The sequence below is a fragment of the Choloepus didactylus genome, chromosome 4 (assembly GCF_015220235.1).
Source record: "Choloepus didactylus isolate mChoDid1 chromosome 4, mChoDid1.pri, whole genome shotgun sequence".
NCBI classification, from domain to species: Eukaryota; Metazoa; Chordata; class Mammalia; order Pilosa; family Megalonychidae; genus Choloepus; species Choloepus didactylus.
This window is the reverse complement of record NC_051310.1, coordinates 167,993,322-168,015,593: the sequence shown is the minus strand read 5'-3', so window position 1 is coordinate 168,015,593 and position 22,272 is coordinate 167,993,322. Positions and strand designations below refer to the sequence as shown.

General features: G+C 36.0%; 1 protein-coding gene across 14 annotated transcripts in view; it reads right to left on the bottom strand.

Annotated features, from left to right (window-relative positions):
* Positions 1-22,272, bottom strand: part of NPAS3 (neuronal PAS domain protein 3) — an 891,787-nt gene that overhangs the window by 550,258 nt on the left and 319,257 nt on the right. The window lies entirely within an intron of this gene.

The window sequence follows — 22,272 nt, the reverse complement described above, 5'->3', positions numbered from 1 at the left end:
GTTCTTTCTACTATATTGTACAGCTATTAAAAATCTTAAGATCAGCTCTAATAAAGAGCTTTTCTTTTAATTTTAGAGCACTCATGCCTTTTAAGTCTTAAATAATCCATTATACCCAATCTTGCTATTGCTTTAATACGTGCAGCTTTCAGAACATTATTTCCTTCCAAAGTTTCCTATTAGTCTGGTGACCATAAAATTTAACAAAACCGAGACACTTTTGGAAGTGAAAGGGGTTTGTTAATATTACACTGGAATATTGACCCGATGCAAAGTGGAACATATGATTACCTTACCTATCGTGAGCAACAAGGTAGCACAACTATTGAAGTTACCCAGAAAGAGAAGTCTTCATGAGAGCTGACACTCATGAGTACTCAAGAACTTCAAAGTAGTAGGCCCCCTCTATTCAGCATACACATCTGGCTACAGAAAGTGTTGGGCAGCAGGCTGCTGATATTTGCTTTTAATTAGTTGCCAGCAAAGTATGTCCAGCTGGTATTACTCATTTGGAATCTCAATTTTGGGCCCTTCATTCTAATTTTTAGGTTACTGACTTTTGCAGGTCAAAAATGGTTACATACCAGCAATTTCATGTGGTTCAACCTGACACTTTGAACAGCTCTATTATTTCATTCCCAGGGTGGAAGGCTTTGACTTCTGATGTAATGTAATACAAGTAAATATCCCAACTGATACTTTTCCTGAAATCTACTTTCCATCCAATGCTTTCTTGGTTGCACATCTGCTTAGAATCATGCTAAAATCTCTCTACACCAGTGCTTCGCAAACTTCCATATGCACATGAATCACCTGAGGATCTTGTGAAAATTCAGAATCAGATCCTGATCTGGCATGAAAGGCTGAGATTCAGCATTTCTAACAAGCTACCTGGCAATTCCAATGATAGACCATGGACCACACCTTGAGGAACAAGGCATTACATCACATTTTTCTGGCAGATGTTAGTTCGTTACATTATCAGTGTCTTTCAGTTATTAGCTGAATGGCTTTGGATAAATTATTTAACTCCTTTAAAGCTCAGTTATCATATATGTAAAATGATACCTGTCTCATAGGATTTTTTGAAGATGAAGTGAGATAATACACTCAAAATGGTTAGTGCAGTGTCTGTCACATTATTAAATTAACACTTTGAAATATCATTATTATTTTAATAAATGCAAGGCAAAGAGGTCCTATGCCCCTAGGAGGTATACTTGCCAGAATGTGGTGCTGGGACTACCAGCATCGGCATTACCTGGGAACTTGCTAGAAATGTAAATTCTCAGGCCAAAACCCAGACCAAGTGAATCAGTCACACCATGTTTCATAAGCTCTCCAGGTGATCCCAAAACATGGTAAAGTTTGAGAATCACTGATGCTTTTACTTAGGAATAAGCTTTTTAATTTAGAAATATTTTCCAGCATAGTTAGTTCATGGGTTTTATCTCATTTAACTGTGATGTTCGTAATTCTTTTCATGACTATTATTATGTTCTTTTTCAAGATGAAATCTTCATGTTCTTCCTGATCATGTAAATTACACACACTTGCGTTGAAAATTTACATAAAGCCTCTTTGTATTTTTAAGAAATAAAAGTATTTACTTCAAAATGTGGTGTGATATTAAGTTGAATATTACTGAAATCAGGATGCTTTAATTTAAAATCTGTTTACTCTCCATCTGTTTACTTTTGTCACTTGTACTTTTGAGATAAGCTAAATTTTAAGGAATTAGAAAGCGAGTACCATTTAGTAACAATAGATGTAAAATTAAGGTAGCTAGATTTGTTAGAGTACTGATTTTCATATCTAACATCATTTTCATGTAGTTTTATATCTTTTATACATCTTTCTAGAGATAATTTTTCCTATCTTTAGAATTATTTTCATAAGACTTTATTTTTAGGGCAATTTTAGATTTACAAAACAATTGTTTAGAAAGTACAGCAAGTTCCTATAACTTAGAGGGACTCATTATTAACATCTTACATTAGCATGGTACATTTTTACAATTGATGAACCAATATTGATATGCTATTAACTAAAGTCCACAGTGTATACCAGAATTTACTGGGTTGTACAGTTCTATTGGTTTTGCATACTGTCATGTATACACCATTAGAGAATAGTTTCACACCACTAAAAATGCCCTATGCTCCATCTACCCATCCCTCTCCACCTTCCCCCTCACCCCCTGGCCAGACTCTCGCAACCAGTCTCTCTAAAACTTTGCCTTTTCTAGAATGTCTTAGAGTTGGAATCACACTGTATATAACTTTTTTGACTGATTTCTTTTTCTCACTTTCAAATATTCTTTGTACCTTTAATATCACATCCTTCTTGAGATACTTTTCACTTGTTTCCAGGAGTCTACAATGCCTTGGTTTTCCTGTCTAGTCATTGGCTGGATCTTGGATCTTCTTAAGATCCTGGGCTGGATCCTCATTTCCATCCAATCTGTACATTTTGGAGCATGCCAGGGCTCCTTCCTCAAACTCTTCTTTTTCTATCTACACTTATCCATGGATGATCTCGCATAGCCCATGGCTATAAATAAATACACACTGATACCTCCCAGATGTGTATCTCCACCCTAGCCTCCTACCTAAAATCCACTCATATCCAATTATCTTGGCAGCTACTTAAAGTTAATTTATGAGAAACTGATTCTAGATGCTACCCATGTCAAATCTACCTGTTCCCTAAGGGTCCCCTTTTTTGGTAAATTACCACCATTTGCCCAGGGGCACAAGGACAAACTTTGGAGCCAACTTGACTCCTTTCCATCTCTAAAATCCACAGCCAACTCATCAACAGATTATGCTGGGTCTAACCTATTATTCTATCTCCTTAGACTTCTCGGTTTTTCTTTGTAGCACTTATCACAGCATTACATGCACATTTTTCTACCATCTTGTCCCCTGGGTTGTAAGCTCCATGATGAAAACAGGGAATTGCTTTATTCACTTCTGTATTCCAAGTACCTAACACATAATAGGCACTCAATAATCATCAGATGAATGAAAAAACAGATGAGTGAATGGACATATTATATTCTACCAACCATTTTCTCAGAAAGCCAGGATTCTACCCTAGAGGAAACAAATAGAACTTCCTGTGAAAAAGGTATTCATATGTTTACAGTCATTTCACTATCATATTTATCATTTATCTCAAGTCATGAGAAAATAATTTCTGTTTATAATAATCTATTACGTGTTTTCTATCTGCCAAGTACTTGGTAACATGTCTAGGATCTCAGATCTAATAAGTGGTGAATGCGTGATCCAATCGAGAATCAGTGGGTTTTGGCTTCAAAATCCATGTGTTTTCCAATAAATCATGTTGTGTCCCTAAAATTGGTGAAGTGTTATTGGGAATAAATATTATTGCTTGTGGCAGGTAATCAGTGGATTGGAGTAAAGTTGGGTTTTACAATTACTTCTGACATGGCATAAGGTTACCAATTCAGGTGAGGTCTGTAGGAGATAGTACATAAACTTTACAGATAGCTATGGTGATTGAAGATAAATGAATTCTTCCTAAATGTTGTAATAACTGCATTTATTCCCACCCTCATTAATTCTGTGTTCCCTGGTAAGTAAGCTACCTTGGAAAAAAGAGATTCATGGCCCTCTGTCGAATTTCTCAGGGCAAGTTAATTCTACTTTCAGTGTAGCAATGATGAACATAAACTAATCTTAAGGTCTAGTGATGATGCAGTCATCAACACACAGTGCCTGCACACTGCTTGTTGTAGCCAACACAGACGTAGAATGGAAATCATGGGAACACAAGCACCAATATATAGTAATCTGCTAGGGTTGAAACTGATTGAGGCACCTTTGCTGTTTTGGTATGAAACCAAATTCTGGAAAGATGAAAATAACTATTGCGTGCTCTGACACTGAAAAGTTATATAGCATCTAATTCTTTCATGTAAAGATTCACTTGTAGCTTTGTGGGTTTGATTTCTTAAGAATTGGATTTGTGAAATTATGTTTTGAAAGGATTCCCGCTTTACAGAGCTAGTTGATCAAATGGCCAAATTACACCAATTTATTGTGACTACCTACTTAAATTCCCCCCATCAAAGCACAACAGTAAAAAAACAAAGAATAGGAGGAACACAACCAGGATTACCATCAGTAGAGTCAGAATACAGTGCCTCGACAGGTCCTTTAAACATGAGTTCTATCCTGGATGCATCTATTACTGATTTGACTTCACAAGGAAGCAAAATTACTTAATTCATTATCAACCTACCCTGATTTAGATCTATGCATGTGAAAATTTCTGTTACTAATTTTAATTGCACTATTCCCTCTCTACAGGATACTGTTAAATTGGTTCGGTGAAATAGTAGTGAATCACATCAAAGTGGTGGGCTACATTTTATAATATATCTAAATAACTATCCCATTTTCCCAGCATGTTGCTATGCATTTTAAGTATTAATATTATGACTCTGGTTTAGAAGAATGTAGCCTTTTTCTTTAAAATAAATTTTCTTGCTCTTTTAGAACTGTTAAAATTGGGCTGGATTTTAAGTGGCTAACGAGTAATAAAAGAGCAATATCTGCTGCAGGGAACCACAAAAAACATGCTGGCGGGCTCGTAAAATATGTTCATGCAAGTCACTTGCAGATACATCATTCTGATACAGTAATGGTTTTTCCAGACTAAGTGGGCTCCCTTTTGTAGCTACACTTTATTATCTGGATTCTTATTTTCACTCTTACCCATGCATCTTTAGAGAGAAGCTTTTTTTCTCACATGCACATTTGTAAATTCAGAGAAGCGGTAAGGGTCAAGAGAAAAGCAGCAAACTCTGAGAACTCACAGGCGCTGCCACTGTTGTGCTTCTGTGACTTAAATTTTTTACAGCGTTTCAACTAATGGAATGAAAAGGAGACTCAAATTTTTCTTGCATAAAAAGTCATCCCTTTAAAAAAAAAATAAAAAAAGGTTGCTCTCTTCTCAGATGGGTATTCTATTGGGGAGGCATTGTGGTTAAATGGAAGATGCTTAGGTTTTGAAAGGAGGACCTCTGTGTAGAGTGAAAAGAGAGGAGTCTGAGGAAAAGCTTGGGGCATGCCTCTATTTAAGGGAGACCAGAAGATAAGGCCAGGACTCGAGGAGGAAGAAAGCACAGGGGACTTAAAAGGAAAGAGAACTGCCCCAGTAGCCAGTGGAAGAGCCCGAGTTTGGGGACAGTGGGGAGGACAATCTACTGTGTCAAATGCTCCTGGAGGAGTCAGCCCACACAGTGTGCAGAATGTGGAGCCAGCTAGAAGGCCAACAGCATGATCCAAGGGTAGTCAGAGCCCAGCTCTGGAAGACCGATGGCAGATTAGCATGTGGCAACAATGATTACAAAAATACACCAAGTAATTTAATACTAGAAAACTTGGGAAGGAAAGTAGAGATATTGTGCCACAGTAATGGGAAGAATTAAAGTCAAGATGATAGGTTAACTGAAGTAATCCTACTTTGTGAGTTGTAGAAAGATTTCAAATTTTCTTTTTTCCCTTTTCCTTTTTTTTTTTTTTTTTTTTTTTTTTAACTTTATATTGCTACACTTTGGGAAAGCCTTTTTTCCCCCAGAGTACTTGCCTTGGATAAAGAATGTTCACTCCTTAGTGTTATATCTACCAAAATTCCACTGATGTTTTATTTGAGGAAACAAAGTAAACACTTGTAAAAATTAAATGTAGTTCTCATTAATTTCTTACCCGGTTCTTCCAAAGATACTTAAGATTTATGACTCTGGTACAAAAACTAAAGCTCTAGCCAAGCCAAGTAAATGAGACAAAGGTCATGAATATTCCACTGCCATAATTATGGTTATTACGATTAAGAAAGTGGTATTCTTTGTGGAAGAAATGTACAGCTTTAAGAAAGAACTGCTATTATCATATTATAAAATGCCATGTACAATTCAGACCATGGTTTGCTGAAGATACTAAGCAAAACAGGATGGAGAAACATGATTTCTGGCAGGAGAAATCAGATCACAAGTGCTACACAAGGAGGCTGGCCCCAAGCCTGGAATTTGATGAGCACTTGAAGGTGTCACCTTGCTCTTCATCAGTTTATTCATTGTTTTTGGAAACTTACAGTCACTTAATTTATCCATGTTTTGGAAAAAAGAAAAAACAAAACAACTTCACAATAATAACAACCAGCTTGATCTTTGGTTAAGTTTTTCTGCTTTCCCTTTGAAAAAGTCAAAGATCATTAAAGGGTCTATGCTTTTTACTTAATAAAAAATATCATGAATTTAATTTCATAAATATCTTGTCAAAAATATTGCTTCCCAAAATGGATATATTAGTTACAGTATACACCAGAATAGAGAAAGGTGAGCTAGAAAAGTGCTAATTGAATTATGCTAATTCCACTCTGGTGAGTGTGGAACCAGATGGTAAAGGCAACAAACAATGGAGGAATTTTTTAAATTAGATATTTTAAAATAAATATTTGTGCTCCCAAGATCTACATTACTAGCACTGGTGGAAAGATTATCCTTCCCTAGGAGTGTCATGTGCAAAGTTAATGGAGAGCTTCCCAGGGAATATTTCCAGTGATCTCCACCCCTGCCTGCCAAGCACTCCAGAAAGGTATTCACCTCTCAAGCTCACAGATCTGAGATGTCTACACAGAGGACAGTGTCCAATATATGAATGCCTATTAATTGATAGCCCATGATATTGATATATGCTTAAAAGGCAAAGGTTGCAAGGCTATTATTTTTTAAAAGCCCCAAAGTTGTTTTTAAATTGTAGTCTCCCAGGGGGAAAAGCATGTAACTAAACTTGCCATCATATCAATGCTGCTTACTTGTTCTGGTGGATGATTATAGAAATCTACATAATTAAGCTTTTTAAACACCATAGCACATTTTTGAAGTAGGTAATCCATTCCAACCCCTTTTAAACCCTTGATAAGCCACTGCACACACACACATAGACACAAACATATTTCCTTTATGAAATTTAACTTTGGAGTTCCTTAGTCATGTTAACGACTAAATATTCCATCTCCACTAGATAAAATTAATCTTTTCCTTCTCTGTTCTCATATAGCATTTTGTCCAACACCCCCTCCCCCTTCTAGTATCAATCACTTTTTCCCCAGCTGCTGCATATGGCTGCTAATCATTGTCCATCTTTCAAGACTTTAATCTTTTCTACTCTTAGCCACTGGGAGTGAACTATACTGGAAATGCCCGAAAAATTACAAGGGGAAGGGGAGGAACACAAGTCAATGCCTGACTTACCTGCTTATCTGGGGTACAAAAGACCAACCCCTTTCTTCAACTCCATGGGGCCTTTCATGCTCCAGAGCTATGTCTAGGATCAGACTGAGGCTGTCCTTCCCCTGGTCCCCAGCTTTCCTCACCCCCTCCCAGGTTTTCAAGTGAGAACACTCTCTGAATCAATCACTTGTACAAGAATCCCATCTCAGTCTCTGCTTCCAAAGACACCTCGATTAGAGTACTCGCCACTTTCTAACTTCTATAAATAGTTGTTAGATGAATTATATTTCAGACTATATCCCCACCTATTAGAGCATTTTGCACTTGAACAGACATTGATGCCTTAAGAAAAAGACATGAAAACATTAAGAATAAATCTTGTACTATTGGAGGTAATTCTTTTGTATATTAGAGGCCTTTCTGAAGTCATGCTGTTGGCCTGGCATCTACTCTGCTTTAATCTATTCCAAACACAATTTTTAAACTTTCAAGTAAAGTCAAAACACTATCCACATGTTTCTGTATCCAAATGCCTATGTGTATCCCCTTACCGGAAAGGGCATTTAGCAGAGTGGTTCAGAATGTGGGTCCAGGACCTATTCCAAACTGAGAATAAATCCCTATGCTGCCATTTACTAGATTTGGATCTTGGGACAGATAGATATAGATACAGATATATAGATATAGATACATAGATATAGATGATATAGATACATAGACATAGATATAGATATGGATAGATATATCTATTCTCACCATGTTCTATTTCCTCATCTATAAAATAAGGAAAAGATTATGATACCAACTTAGAAGATTCTCACGAGGACTGAAGTTTAGTATAGGTAAGGAGCTCTCATCAAAGTCTGACACAGATTAAGCATTTAATAGATGTTAGCTAGTTTTATTCTAAAATTTCTCAATGCACTTTATGATAGAACATTTTAGATAAAATCAGTCACTGCTTCTTTGGGATTTGTACACCAAGCTCCTACTAGGCATCTTCAGATCTCACCTAGAAATCAGGGGAATGATTGGAAAACTGGATGGACTAGATCCCCAGGTTTACTGCTAGTTCTTTAAGGAAGAGAGTCTGTCATACATTTTCACTGTAAGGGAATCATTATTGACATTAGACACTGAAGACTTATGGGGTCAAAGCACTTTTCACGTATTCCTTCCTCCCTTCCTCCTGTTTCTCTTAGAAAGAAGCAAGTGCGGGGGAAAACCCCCTGGGGAAATCTAACTATTCCAATAGGGAACATCAGCTTTCTCCTTTTGCTTAACTGCGTACAGATGACCTTTCAAATTACTGATATCCATGACCTAGACAGCCATGGAAAAATACAGAGAAAATAATTTTCCAAGTCCCTAAGCTCCTCAAGGGCAGTGGCTACATCAAGTATATTTTGGAGGAGTCTCCCATAGTGTCTCATACACTGATAGGCATATCATAATTTTCTGATAAATTCCTGATAGACTAAGCTGAAGCAAGTCTGCATAACAGTAAAGACTATGCTTCAAAGTAAATATATATATACACACACGATAAAGAAGAAAGAAAGAAATCCATGGCAAAGAAACATCAAAGACCAGCCCAATTATGAGGCTATGAAGACAACATGAACCACAAGTGACCACAAGAACAAAGGATCTCCCTGCGTCAAAGACTTGATAATTTAAATAATTATGATACCATATTATTACCTTCATTTACAAAATATTGTACACAGCAATGGCATCTCATAAATTCATGAAGAAAGGTGTCAAAGAGTCTGACCTAAGGAAGAGATAATGCAGGTCTGTGGTTGATGAAGAGAGCAAAATAACCAGAGAATGGAGAGGTTCAAACTCCTGGGACTGCAGTGGCAGCTGGCATGCAGCCCTGGGCCCAAGCACCCTTGTTCCAGAGACAAGCAAGAGAAGGTCATAGTTCAAAGGTCACTGGGAGGTTTACTCACCTAGGCCCAAGTTCACATAAGACACATCTCTCTGGCCAAGTCTCAAATACCCCTTAATGGCTAAAGAAAAGAACTATCAACCTTAACGGCTAAAGAAAAGAGCTATCAAGAAGAGCAGAATAATGATGTTTTTACTTTTTTTAAGCTACCCTCAGACACACAGAGGTTAAAAAGCAACTTGTTGAATGGATAAATAAATGCCAAATTCTTCACAGCTATGAAAGAGACTAGAGTAAGATTGGTTCCAGTTCGCATAGGAGTAAAGTGACGCACTTGCTCACTTCATCTCAACATGCATCATTAGCACTCCTCTCTGTCCCAATGCTAGGCTGTGTTTTGTGGCAACTCAAAGAATTGAACACGCAGTTTCAGACCTCAGGAAACCTGGAATCCAGTTGAGAGTGGTTACAATCTAGTTAGTGTGAAATAAAAAATTACACAGAAAAGAATATTTTAAATTGCTTCCACCTTAAATCTCTAAAAATTTTTATTTAGTGAAATAAATTCCAGAAGGATATGTCAATACATTTTATCTTACCTTCATGAAGAAGAACATTTGCTTATATTATAAAGGTGTATAGGGGAAAAAAAAGCTTAATTTCATGGTTGAGATTTCATAAGCATTTGGAGCGTGTACAAAATCTTTCAACTCATGCAAACAGCTCCTCCTTATTCTTAATTCTCTTTTCTACATTTTGATAAGATGTCAGAAAGGACAACAGATGTCTATGGGCCTCTCATAAGTCAATATCTTTAAATGCTAGTGGTGCTATATCAGCTGCATTAAATTTCCAAAAATCCTCTATCTGTATATATCCACTTAATATATTCTCATTTGTACATTTGTGTAGTAAAATTCACACCATAAGATATAGAGAAAGTACAATGAGCTGGAAGCAATATCCTCTCATATTCTTAATACCCTAGGAATAGCCTGACCTTGGTTTGCCCAGATTCCCCAAAGTCTTAAAATTATACAATGTGAATTGTGGCATTTAATTTATTTTATTCTATATGCTTTAAAATGCAACCATTGATTTTTTAAAGCCTTTGGGCAATATACAATAGCAGATTTCATAAACTACAGGGTAAAAATGACAAAGCCATAATAACAAATGTCAAACTGGCAATTACCCATCCCAAACAATTCTTTGCCTTGCTAAGTCAGATATTCCAAAGATAACTCTTTTGGAAAGAAAATGGGAGAGAATTCTTAAACCTTCTAACTCTCTTAACAGTCCTCTGCACTCAGATCTTTGAGATTTTATCTCTAAAGATGAACAATAAGAGGTGTTGACAATACCCAGGAAATGAATGCAAATATCTGTAGAAGCTAAAGTAATAGGATGTTTAACACACAAAATTCCATTAGCAGTGTTCTGCATAAATATTTGAGATTCCCTCAGGGACCCCTTCAAAAGCACATTAGATGGGGGACATAATGGGTAAAGACCTATTTTGGCCTTGTATTAGCTCAGTGACCTTGATCAAATCACTTGACCTGTATGAACCTCAATTTTCTTATCTCATCTATAAAATGCAGTGATTGATCCAGATGCATATAAGGCACATAGTGAAGTATCTGCCACATAGTAGGTACTCATTACATTGTATTTTTTTTCTTAATGGCTTTTAGTTTATCTCTGAAATTCTCTGAAGCAGTGAAGTAGCAACCTTATTGAAGATGAAATAATCACCTTTGGCTTAGTAGGTAGCTTTTGGTGTGCAGGATTTAGAACCCAGACTGCTTTTTCCCTCAATATTAATTATCCCCATTTCAGACTCCAACTAAAAAGGGCAACTGTGGCCTAGTAATTAATACTTCTCCCAATTAAGTAAAGCTGCTGAAATGGACCTGGAATCTAGATTTAAAACATATCCTATCACTGTTATTTATTCAACATAAAAAGAAGGCAGGTAGGCCTCTTTAATTTAGGCGGAGTTAAAGATGAGATTCATGAATGGGAAATGCAATGACATCTCAAAAAAGACCATCACACTTTTTAAAAAATTTCCCAATGTTAGCAACTGCAACATCAAATTTACTGGAAGGTATAGGCTAAGTAAATATATGTTTGTATGTGTATATATCATTTAGTCTCTAAAGTGTAACACTATTTTTAAATGCCATTAATAAAGGAAATATTTAAGAATGTAAAACAGCATAATCTAACTACAGCCTTTCAGAAAATCAATACAGGATTCCACTTTTAAAATATTGATTAAAGTATTTCAAGGTAAAAAAAATAATGAAAGTAACAGAACATGGTGGTTATGAACCTGGGTTCCAGAGCCACGCCACTCACGTTTGAATCTTGGTTCCATGATTTACCTTGGGTAAGTTACTTAATCTCTCTATACTTCACTTCTCTCAAGTGTAGAAAAAAATAGTGCTCCTCTCCCAGGACTGTTATGAGAATTAAGAGCAAAATACAAAACACTTAAAACAGAGCCTGGCTCAGGAAATGTCACTTTTAATTTATTCACTACCATTACTTGAAAAAAAAATAATACCTTTCTCTTAGCAAATATCACATAAAAAGCTAAATTAATTACCATGTAATAGATAGAATAACTTATTGCAAAATATGAGGAAAATATGACTCTCTAAGAAACTACAAAGTGGTTAATACTATTACTTAACTGAAAACTAAGTCGTGTCAAGTCTCAAAAGTTTATTGCGTCCACTTTACAGTTATTTGAAATAGGTTAAACCAAAGGTTGCAATGACAGAGTTTTAGGATTATAGTTCAGAAATCAGAGGCATTAGGATAATCCTGGCATCTGACGAGAGATGGCCCTTGTCACCTCCTTTCCCCTACAGATGCCTGCCATGGGGCTAGGCTTGGGTGAACATCCCTCCATCGGAGCAGCTCCTTTGAATTAGACAGCAGAGATGCTTGTTTCTAGAAAGCCACCAGATAGGCAGAATGCACTCTTGCTGGGTGATGATGATGATGATGGCAATAGCTACTATTTATGTAGCACTTAGTCTGTGCCGGCTATTATGCTATGCTCTTAGACATAGTAGATCAAGAAGTATGATAAATTACTGAGAGAAACTCATGGAGACAAACTCTGGGAACCAGAGAAGAATCACAGGAGTTGGTACGAAGCTGTGCACTACAGTTGAAGGTCTTCGGTCCAGGGACTCCCCAAGAAAGGAGAACCAGAGAGCCTGATGAAGTGGGGAGACATGAGGGCAAGTCCCTGTTGGGGCTGAAGGCTAGAGAAAGGAAAAGAAGGAAATAAATGTTTGCTGAGTACTTTCTATCACTCATGCTTCATGTCTCAAACAAGTTTGCTGAAAGAAAGGAGGCAAAGGCAGCCAGCTAGCAAGAGAGCATTCCACAAGACAAATCTCATCCAATTCCCAAATATTCCTATTACCTTTTTAGCCATTAGCACTTCTAATTAAGTCTACATGTCCTAATAAAGTCTAATTAAATCATACATGTATGTATATGTTCAAACTATTAATAATCATGATAGCATAATTCACAATATTAAATAGGAATATTTAGTGTTTTTCCTTTAAAAATGCCTCTGTCATCTGGATTAAGTCATTCTTAAATTAGTTACCTTTTCAAACCAGTTTTTTAATAAACAATTCTCCATTTTTTTAAAGAAAACTAAAATCTTCACCTTGGTTTCCTTTTTAACTTAAAAGAATTTCCTCATTGAGTTGATGAATCCATAAATCAAAAAAAAAAAAAAATCTACAATAAAATGCCACAAATAATTGTGGAAAAGTGAGAATGGGTAATGCTTTACTGCTATTAAAAATGTCCAAGGTAACACTTTTAGTGTTTCATCATGATTTCATTGAAATCACTTAAATTGTGTGTCTACCTAATTCCAATGAATCAAGGTGAAAATATAACCCCTCAGGTCCTGGCATGCTACTCAATCAATCAAATTTATCACACTCTGCATGTAATCTATCTAGTTGTATATTGAACTTGAAGGGAATCTAAAACAGTGGTACAAAAAGTGGAACTTTACTCACTACATTATATTTCTTGGTTTCTGATGCACAATGTGTTTTTACAATGTAAGTAAGAGACAATCAACACAAAATTAAGCAAAAGTTTTCTCCTGGAGTTTTAATTCCTAATTACAACATCCAGGTTGATGAAAGTAGGGGTAGAGGCAGAATTACTAACACCATGAGGGTCTTAATGCATGCTGATTTCTAAAAGGAAAGTTGTCTCCCTTTACCTTGTTAAAAATCATTCTCTTTACTTCTATCTTTGGTAAACATCAGGCTTAAAGTAAAGCAGAGGACAGAGTCATTTTTTTGAAGCCATCCTTTTTCTTTTGTCAAGCTACTAGCAGGTAGTTTATATTAAACTCCAGATGAGCTGAAACTTCTGCTTCATTACCTTTTACCAAATATACTGCATATTTCCAAAACTTCTTCCCTTGCTCTCAAGGCAAGGAGGGCCTCATCATGATTGTTGCTAAGCTCAGAATTCCTATAATATTAGATACCACCACTATTTCATCATATTGCTTTAGGATAAAATGATGTCTGAATTTCAAACTCCATTACTTTAAAATAGAAATAAAACTACCTAACTTGATACATGGAAAAAGTATATTGGAGTAAAATCACTTTGACACATAAAATTGTTATGTGAAATTTAGTATTACGATGAACTGAAATGCTAACTTGTCACTTACTTTACAGGTTTAGATTCTGAATACATAAAATACAACCTTTTGATTTAACATTAAACTGAGGGAAATGCTTAAATGCAGTACTGAAACCATGAATAGTGTGCATATCAAAATAAACTCATTTTTTACCGGGTACCTGGTGTCTCTGGAAAGTGCTGTCTTACATATATGGTACAATATATGTAGCTCACCATGAGGGGATAGAGTTGCTCTCATTGTCTACTTAAGCCAAATGCACACTTTGTCTCCAATTCCTAAGCCCAAATTGACAATTAGAATAGCCTGTAAAGAATTCCCAGAAAGCCACACATCAAGAAAGGAATGAGGGAATTCCTAAATAAAATAGAAGCTTAAAGAACTGGTGTTTCTTCAAAGAAACAACCCTTTTAGTTAAATTCAATATTTTTTTGAGAAAATACGACCAACTCATAAAGAGGAGAGAAGAATGCTACCTACAGAGGACAGGAAGAAACACCTTCACTGAGGAGGTGCATTTGACACAGCTTCTTGAAGAAGTGCTGCACTGGGATAAACAAAAGGCAGACAGGATGACATTCTAGTGGGAAGAGAAATATGGGAATAGGTGTGGGGGAACCTGAAAGCAGATTTCTTTCTTAAAAGAGGATTAATACTATGTACCCAGGGAAGGTAAAAATAAGAAATGGGTTTTAAAACACTTCAAGAACTCTAAAGATCTATCTAACAGAGAGAGATTATTCACTGTAAGTAAACATGAATTGATTTCATTCAAAAGGCAAAAAAAAGCTTCTGTAGGATTTTGGAAAGAAAAATTACAAGAAAAAGAATTTGGTTAGGATTATTAATCCAGAATACGTATTCAGGACAGATGGAAGGAGGGAGAGGTTTGGGAGATGAGATAAACAATTGTTGGTATGTACAGATAGGAAATGAGGATGGCCAAGACAAAATTGTTATTGGTGAGAAATAAGGATAAATCTGAAATTTAACAGAGATAAAATATTCAATAGAAAATTAAGATATTATAAAGAATGATCTGTTGGTGAGGATTCTCAAATTTCAAGCCCAGTTGACTGCAAGAATAACAGCAGAAAGTTGGAGAGGCAAATTAACTTAGAAGAAAAGATAAGCTTAATTTGTACCCTGATGCTCAATATTCAAGTTTGTGGTTAAATTATCATAACTTCAAGGCAAGACTGGGATTTAGACAGCAATTGCAGAATAACAGGGACAACTTGAAATCTGACTGGAAAAAACAAGTTGACCAAGTAGAGAGGATTTCTTCCTTTAAAGATTTGTGTAACTCATTTATGTGTATGCCCACAAATCATAACATATGTTTAAAAAATCTAAGTTCAATTTTTCAAGGTTGAAACAAGGATCTAAAGATCTCATCACATAAAATAAGAAGATATAATTCCTTAGGGAAAAGCAGTGGTTGGGATAAAGAGATGTGAAATTCAGACACCAGCCTTTGGAAAGAATTTATATACCAGAAGATGGCCGTGTTGTGTGGTTTGGTTCCCAGAGCTGCGAAAACGACTGCTCCATACCATTGGCTTTTGGTTTTAGACTACAAGACCCATTCTGTTTAGCATCTCCATGTCCTTATGTGGAGACTCTTCTGGCTACTGAGTTTCTCCCTTTCCCTCCCATATTCCAGGGAGTGAATCAGTGGGATTCATAACTTGGTTTCATGGTCAATTAAGGTGAGCTTATTTTTATTATTTTTTTTATTTTAAAATCAATAAATGGTTTGTGGTCAAACTGTTTTTCACCTGATTTTAAAGTTGGTATTTTTAACATTATTCATGAGCATTATGCGTCTATTGGGTCCACAGAACAGGGATCATGTCCTGCTTATTACTTCCTTCCCACTTCACAGTCCGATTTTCCTTTTAAACATAAAATAAACAAAAATTAAATTGTCTTATGATTTATATATACAATATTTATCCCCCAAAATTTATTGGACAAGTATTACCTATCACCTGTATTCCTTAACATGCACTACCAGTTCTAATATGAATATTAAGTATGACTGGGTTTTTTTTTGGATTCTAGACAAAGATAATTCATACTTATGTTTTGCCAATTTCATCTGTTAAAGAAATAGCTAGCAGGAATCACTTAAAGATATTTTATAAAAAGTAAAATCATACACTTTAAGACCATACTACTTACTATTCCATGGGAGAGCCACAGATTTGATGGGAAGTTTAATTTCAGAACCATTTTACGAATTGGAAAATTTGGAATTGGGTGGTCAATTGTACTTTCTATTGTAGTCTCTTCTCAAAGTAAAAAAAAAAAAAAAACATAGAGAAAGGAGATAAAATCAGAACCTGTGTCTAGATCATGAGACTCAACTACTGAACCAGGAGTTCGAAAAGATATCATTTACCACAAACTAATACGAACATCAGCTTCCAGTCTGAAGTCAATCCTTCTCTGAATTTAACAGAGCTAGAGAATTTTATGAGAAAGAAAGGCAGATATTTTCCTTCATTCAAATCAGACTTACATGGAAGACTTACAGTGAGTGGTAGGGAGGAAATATGAGGATGGTCCAGGAAGGACTCTGACATGACATGGGTTGAGATCAGCATGCCCTATTTCTTGAGCAGGTTAAGTCCTACAAATATTCACAACATCTAAGAAGATATCTGTATATGTATCATATCAAAGCATAGGGCAATTCTAATCAAGCACTAGAGAAATAGTTCATTTTCAGCTTCTCACAGCCCCACTTATATTAGTTTTAACCCAAATAATAGGACAAAAAGCCCAATATAAAAGCTAGTCCTACAATATAACTCTTATCTACATTAAAGTGCTGCCACTTCCTCACAAAAACATGGTGCATTAAGACAGGTCTTCACTTTCTTCATTTCTTAAGTACCTTAAAAGCAACAATAAAATATTGAGTTGACTTTTTCCTCACTTAATTTACCTTGCTTTGCTACTCTCTGGAAATGGCAATCAAAATGTGTCTCATATTTCTACTGCATGTAGGAAACCCTATAAGATGTAGTTAAGTTTCCCAAGGTATAATCTCCCTACCACATCTCAAAGAATGAAACCAAGCAAAGCATAATCCAAAATGACTCCCTTATGATTACTGGCAAACATTCTATCCTTGAAAAAGGACTGTAGCTTCTCTTTTCTATAATCTAATAAAAAACTCATTAAAAGATGAAATGATACTTTTATTGTTGGGAGTATGCAAATGAGAGTAACTTTTTCCTTTATAAGCCATCTTTCCCTGGAGTGATGTGTTAACAGGAGTTTGTGAAAAAGAGGCTAAGAGTCACATTCAGTGGTACTGAATAGAAGATGTTCTGAGGAACTTAAAAGTTCCTTGCACCACGTAATAATTTCTAAATTGATCTACTCCCACGTCATACTTTATTTTTCATTTGAACAAAAAGCAATCCCATCAGTATACTTGTATGTTGCCACAGCTTTTAGTCAATTAAGGAATAAATTTAGGTCTTAAATTTATTGAATAAAAATATTTCACCAGTGTCTCCATGTTTTAAGACTGTCTTGAAGACCAAAGGGCTATTTAAGAGCTATGGTAGAGTAGAGTCAGAGGAGAGAGGGGGTTAAAATTACAGAAGGGACTAACTTGGGGAGCAGGGCCCAAAGTCTAGAGAACACAGGAGTGAATATAATAATGAAACCAAGTGATTGGCTAAACAGGAATGGTCCATCCCTGAGAAGGGATAGAAGGAGAAAAGTCATCTGTTAGGGGATTAGGAAGTTTGGGGATAGATGAGATTAGGGTCATGAGGAAAGAGGGCAAGTTTGGGAGAGTCTTCCAGCAGGATGAAAAAGAAAGCTGATTAGGAACAGATGTAAAAGGATCACTAAGTGGCCCAGAGATACAAACCGATATTTGAGACTCAATTTGAAGAGCAATCAATCTACTCAGCTCTGCCTTCCACTCTGTCACTGTACCCTCCAGGAGGATGTTTTCATATCTTCGAAAATGGAGGCAGACTACTGACCTCTGAGAGACTTTTAGTTCTAGCTTTCCCCAGTTTTTGCTTCACATTTCATTCATTTCAAAATACAATCTAAACATTATCTGACTTAAAAATAACACTGATATTAACACTATGCTAGAAAAAATAAAGTCAAGATTAGAGTATAATGAAGTAATATGTAAATTCAAATTAAATTACTTTGGGTTATTAAGGAAATACAGTTAAGTTACATATTCAGGGGGAGGAATTTGAAGCTTATTTATCTCTAAGTTTGTGTTTTTCTAAAAACAAAAAGAAATTGTAAGGGTCAAAATATGAAGCAAAAAACAAAATCAATGTGTTTTGAAAGGGTGTCTGTGGATTACATCCTATTTCTTCACAAAATTAAGAGCAAACTTTAACTGATAATAGTTGTGGTAGATCATAAAATCTAATTAGTAGAATTACTAGTAATTCACCATTTCCTAGATTTAAATTGGGTTCTGTTACTATTCATAATTTATGAAAACAAAATCAATCAAAATAATTACAATCCAATCCAAATGAGTGAAATTATTTATTTATAGTCCCCCTCCCTCTGCCCCAAAGAGAAACTTTTCCTTTCTATGATTAAAATGCCTTTTGGCATTGCTTATTAAACAAATTTCTATGGTTAAAATGGATGGGGTTTTTGTTGCTGTTACTGTTGTTAAGAGATTTAATGCCAGTGAAAAATATAACGAGCAATATAAACTAGTATCACTTTTAAACAGGTTCTCTTAAATGGAACTACAACTACAGTGGTCAGACTTTACTTAAATCACAAATAATTAGTCCAATGTTAACTGGTGTTTAGAAGATAAACTTAAAAGCAAATTCCACAGAAATTTATTCCCTCTTGTTTTAAGGAAACAGGAAGTCTATTTAAAATTAAGTCTAATTTTAAATTTAGAAAACTTTTTATCTCTGTAACATAGTTGTACCACAATAAATGATTTTTAGCTACTCTTTTAGCCTCAAGGGTTGACTCTCTCTCTCTCTCTGAGAGCATCAGATTTTCTTTAAACTAATAATAACCCTTCTTTGCTGGCTTGAAACATCGTGAACTTCAGATATGAAACCTCTCCTGGTGTTCTGTTCAGTCAACCACCAATCCCCAGTGGATTCCAGTTGCTGGCACCCAGTGAGAGGCAGCACGCTCTGGGTAATAATGAGACAAAGACCTTAACTGTAAAGTGACTTACTGACCAAGGCTGGAACACCTTCAGAAATTTGCATTTGAAGTTGTTTGCCTGTGGTACTGTGGAAATGAGGTTGAGTCACTCCCACCACCTCCATCTCACATTGGAGGAGCGAGAGGGCCAAAGCTGGGGGCATAAACTATGATTATGGAAAAGAAGGAAGAAACCAATGGCCGACTTGGATTCCGCCAGCTCAAATAGTCCATGATTTAAAAATACTCTAATCGGGTGAATCTGGTTCATATTGTGATTATGATGATTAACACTCAAATACAGCTAACTAGGCATTCATTTCTACGTATTGCTTAACAAAAAGAGCTGCAAATTAAATACTGACATGTTTCCAAAGTTTCACTATGCTTAGAAGTATCGTCTGTTAACACCAGCAGGAATATCTTCTGATCACCAATTTTGCTAGACATTCTGCTCACATACTACCTGAATTACTGTCAAAGCGAAGGCAAGCATTAAGCAATTTCAAAACAGGGTTATTTTCAAAGTTTCCATGTTAACTATAGCATGCCAAGGTTGGAAAGGAACATATCTATTACTGAACAAGAACAAGGTCAAAAGCATGCTTCCTTTTCATACAAGCTTCTGGCCTATTACCAGTTCCAAATTGTCCTGGCCAACACATCCCTAATACTCTTCCAGAAATGGAAAAAAATAAATAAAAAAAAATAAAAAAATTAGTACTGGGTTAGTTTGCAACTAGTTTCCTGCAGAAATTCCTCCAATGTTCCCAGAAAGATTATAGCATCTCCAGACATAGTCTATGAATATATATTTCCATAGGTTTACATAAGGACATATCAGAGATGAAGAGTTATCCTCATACATTTGACTTTTAGGAACTACAACTAAGTTCTGAGCCATTTCCTATTTGAGAATTTCTCCAGAATTTGGTCAATGAAAATTTTCACTGATTATGTAACCTACTCAATTCCTTGCTTTTTCCAATATTTGCTTAGCTGTCTCTTAGTATTTTTCAAAGTTATTATATAACTTTATAAATGGCTTTTATAACTGGTTGCCTCAAGGACTGATCCTCCTGAAACATTAAGCCATTCTTCAATTTATATATTAGCTTAGTGAACACCTTCTATATGCCTGGTAATTTGCTAGTTCTTGAGGATACAGAGATAACAGACTTGAGGAGAGTGTCATGTAAATAAGTGATAAAAATATATACAGAAAAAGATACATGAGTACAAATTCCCCATCTTGGGAATTAGGATGGGAGTGTAAGAGATTTCACCTGGATCTGAGTAGACACTGGAAGGATGAGCTGCTCTGGTCAACAGGGTGATGAAGAGGAAGGAGAGATGGTAGCATATTGCAAGCAGTCTGATAAGGCTAGAAGTGTAAGCTGTGTGATAAGAACAGGGATGGCAAGAGGTAAGACTAGAAAAGCAGACAAATTCTAGACCATGAAGGGTCATATATGCTTTGTGAATTCTGAAAACAAAGGAAAGTCTGAATGTTTTTACATAGAACATTATAATAGATTTTCTTTATGGAAATAGGACTATGGAGATAGCTGCAAGGAAAATTGTAATGGAAGGAGGAAGGGAGAGAGAAGAGGCTGGAGTCAAGTACCCCACTTAGGCTTCAGCATCATCCAGATGAGAAAAGAATGACAGGATCAAATAAGGCAGATCAAATAAGGAGAGACGGACAGAGTCAAGAGATTTGAATGAGAGACAGAACTCAAGGATAACTCCCCAGTTTCTGCTTGGATGCTGAGGTGGATGGTGATTCCTTTTACTGAGCTAGCAAACATGGGAGGAGAAATAGGTTTCAGATGATACTGAATTCAGCATTGGACAGTTTAAATTTGAGATGCCTTTGGTAACCCAAGGCAAAATATACAGTAGAGAGCTGAACTTATGGACTCAGAACTCCAGAAAGAATGTTAGATCAGGGTCTAGAACTGCCATTCGCAATTAGGTAGTGTGAGAAACCGTATGAGAGAACGAGATCACCCAGTCAGCCTAAGTGTGTAAGAGTAGCAGAAACCTGGGGAATGCTAATACTTGAGTGGCACATAGAAGAAATAAAGCCACGAAGCAGCATAACGAGTGACTCATCAGGGCGATGTAAAACAAGGATAAATGGTGATATGAGGTCCAGGGAGAAAAGTATTAAGAAAGAGGAAGTGGACAACAAAAATTAGGGCATAAAAGCACTCATTGGAAATGGCACCCAGGAAGCCTAATTGCCATCAGCAAATTAGCTGAGGTGAGCTGTTTCTCCTAACAGGAAGGTGATCTGCCCCTAAATATCAACTTGTTCTGTAAATAACCACAGGCTTGGAAACCAGTAGATCTGGGTTTGAATTCTGGTTCTTTCAAGTACTAGCTATGTCTAACTAAAAAAGTTCATCTCCCTGTGCTTCCTTATCTCTAAATAAGGATAAAAGTAGTCCCATCGTGGGGTTATTTTGCATATTACCTGAAATGAGATAATATACACACACACACACCCCTAGGTGCTGTCTAGCACATAATAGTCACTCAATCCATTAGGTATCTTGTCAGATATGTATATGCATGCATACAGACAGACAAGTCAATCAAACCTAGAGAAGACTTCTACCTCAGTTGAAATTTCCCTCATCTACCTATTTTGAACATTACCCTATGAGCCAAAGCTGCATCTGGATAAGAACTTGCAGATTCTCAGGAAATATAATCAGTTCTTTTAGAAATGCTGTCCTGGGGGCTATAACCTGATATCTTGGAAGTTTTCATGTACCTCATAGGGATGAGCAATTTGTTCAAAGACACTAGATAAATTGTGCAAGCCTGACACAGGCTTAAACACAAAAGTGGACATTAACCTAATGGGTTTATTACCAACAATAAAAAAATACAAAAGTAAAATATCAGCTAGTGATAAGCTTATAACCTTAATTTTGAGTCTAGGACATAGAATAAAGTAGTCAACAGTAGCCAAATGAATTATAATGTGCTTTCAAAAGCAAAGTCTGAAAGAAATTGGGTCAGGTCCCCTTCTAAAATAAAGGAGACAACAGGGCAAGGTTGTTATATATATACATATGTAATTTTTTTTTTTATTAGAGAAGTTGTAGGTTAATAGAAAAATCTTGCAGAAAACAGTTTCCATAGTTTTAATAAATTTAAAATGCAGGCTAAAGCTATGTAGTGCTA